Source organism: Rhagoletis pomonella, unplaced genomic scaffold, assembly GCF_013731165.1.
Source record: "Rhagoletis pomonella isolate Grant_MI unplaced genomic scaffold, Rhpom_1.0 Rhpom_scaffold_00006, whole genome shotgun sequence".
Taxonomy (NCBI): Eukaryota; Metazoa; Arthropoda; class Insecta; order Diptera; family Tephritidae; genus Rhagoletis; species Rhagoletis pomonella.
Window position 1 is genome coordinate 6775669 of NW_023458560.1, and position 2549 is coordinate 6778217.

The 2549-nt window shown below is 29.3% G+C and overlaps 1 protein-coding gene across 1 annotated transcript in view; it reads right to left on the reverse strand.

The window, feature by feature from the left end:
* Positions 1-2166, reverse strand: part of LOC118740349 (ras-related and estrogen-regulated growth inhibitor-like protein) — a 47652-nt gene extending 45486 nt beyond the window's left edge. Inside the window, exon 1 of the mRNA XM_036471847.1 lies at positions 1332-2166. The gene's annotated coding sequence lies outside the window, so the exon portion shown is untranslated. The remainder of the gene's footprint in view (positions 1-1331) is intronic.
* Positions 2167-2549: the final 383 nt, after the last annotated feature.

Consider the following 2549-nt stretch of genomic DNA (forward strand, 5'->3'; position numbering starts at 1 on the left):
AAGTTAGACATTCAAGGTTGCAATAATTCGCATAAAGCTGAAATTTGATCCCACATCTGCAAAAAAATTTATTTATGGTCAAAGATCATATATATGAATTTTTTGCATTTTTCAGCCAAACGGTAATTTTTATCATAAAATATGTGAGACAAAAGTGTAGGTCATGCAATTTTCTACAAAAACAATTTCTGAGATATAGCGATTAAAAAATTTTGTACTACTTAACATGCACAATTTCCACTCCACTCATGAGGCAGTATATTGTTTAACTAAATAATGTATGAAATAAAATAGCATCGTTGGAAGTATTTAAAGCGGTGTGAATTAGAAGTAATTAGAGAAAACTATTAATCTAATTGAGTTTACAAGAAATCCTACCTGTGGCACTTGACTATAATTTTTCATGTACAATTTTCAGTTGTATTCGAATACATAGGTAAAATAAACGAAAATATAACAGTTTTTAAGATATAGTCAAAAAGAGTGCACCCACTTAACTGCTTTTTTTGGGTACAGCTGGCTAATCTCAAAATGATTTTTACGATAGCGAAGCTTACTAAATTTGCTATAATCTATGTAAACAACACTTTGCAACCGGATTAGTAGTTTAGAAGATTTACATAAAATTTTGAATTATTCTAAAAATAAGTCCAAATAAAATTTACTTTTGATACAAATATCAACATGAAAGAACTTGTTAACTTCCGGATTCTTGGACATCAAAACATGATCTTTTATAAATATAATAAGACCATGCTTATCTAAATAGAATAATTAAAGTAGAAGTTATGAGCACTTAAGTAAAAATACATACAAAAAGTTTCCATACAAAGTTATGAATTTTATTTATATGGAATCAGTACATAACCGTTTTATAGATAACTGCACGATTTCCACTTTCCTATTTTTATGATGAACCTTACCGTTTGGCTGAAAAAAGCAGAAAGCGATCTATGGCACCTTTGACCTTAAATAAATTTTTTGCACACCTGGGATTATTGTAAGCTTTTCCTTTATAATTGAGCTAACCTGACAGGACTATCACCTAACATTTTAAGTTTTTTGCAGTTTCGTCCATATACTGGTTTTTAATAATAACAAAAATTTATTATTTGAAGTAGTAGTTGTTTTTAAATTCGAATATGTAGATCTTTAAAGAGTATTCTACCATTTGCTGTTCAAAGCTGAATTTCGATAGAAAACATATAATTACAAAAAATTTAATAAAGTGAAGAAGAAAAGTTGAAACTTAATAAAAGCTTGTAATGAGCTAGGGCCTTTCTGTGTAAAAGTAAACGTATGTGTGCTGATTTTTTGAATTAATTACTTACCTGTATATTTTTATACCCTTTTTTTATACAGGTCCCAGACAAAAGATGTCAAATCCTTTTGCTCACAGCGAATTTTTCACTCACTCTTTACTTTAGTTATTGAAATTGTTTTTACTTTACGTCCGATAATACGCACTACTGTGCGCACTTTATGTATTTAATTTAAAGTATGTATGTAATTGTATTGTTGTTGTTTATTTCTAAACTTTTATCTGTTTATCCATCAGAATTATTTTTAGTTGCTATCAGATCATTTTGCTTGCTAAAGCGCACTTAGTTGTTCACTTAGTTACTGGCTTAGATAAATAACTTTTGTTCGACGCTTTGTGTTAGAACCTTTTTCGGTTGGCACTTTCACTTTTCATTTGAAAGTCCCGATAAGACCACAATACATATATGTATGTAGGTAAAACTTATTTTTTTACAAAAAATATCAATCGATCGACTGTCTCGTAGACAATCTGAATAAGCTTTTCCCCTTTTGCGCGTCTGAAACTTTTATGAAAAATCTAAAGATTTACGTTTTTTGATCTCACGTGAGTAACTAAGAGTATGAATTATCTTTTTGATTCTTTGTTTACTTTATATTAACTTTAGCGATAATCTTTGTTTTTGTTCGGTTTCTCTGCTTTACAAGGAACCTATTCCGACGATATCTCATATAAAACTGACGAGACACCGGCATTTGTTGCGCTAAATATACAGAATGTTTTTGGGAAAATATTGTGAGAATCTGCAGGGCATGGGAAATTTTTCATTCAGATTAAAGTATCGGGCATACGCATGTATGTGAAGTGAGTAAGGAAAATTTGAATAAGGCAGATTGAGTGGCAAAACAGGTTCGTATGAAGGCTTAACAAGGTTTTATATTATTTTTTTTTTAACTCGGTTTGTCAGTTTTATCTCTCTTTTTTACCAAATTAAATACTTGTCACTAGTTTTAAATATAATTTGTAAATTTATAGGATGTAAGAGTATATGAGAGTAAAATTTTTTACAAATGAAATCGAAATGTCGAAGAATCTCAGTATATAAGAACATATGTATATAGAAACTGAAATATTTTCACCGTGAATTTATAGAAGTAGAGCGCCTATAAATATGTAATATTGCGCAAAAGTCAAATCCTGATTTGAAACGAAACGAATTTTAGTTTGTCTATCAAATATTTGATATAATTTCAAAAGTTTTCATTGAATCGGATGAGAGTGGTCATCT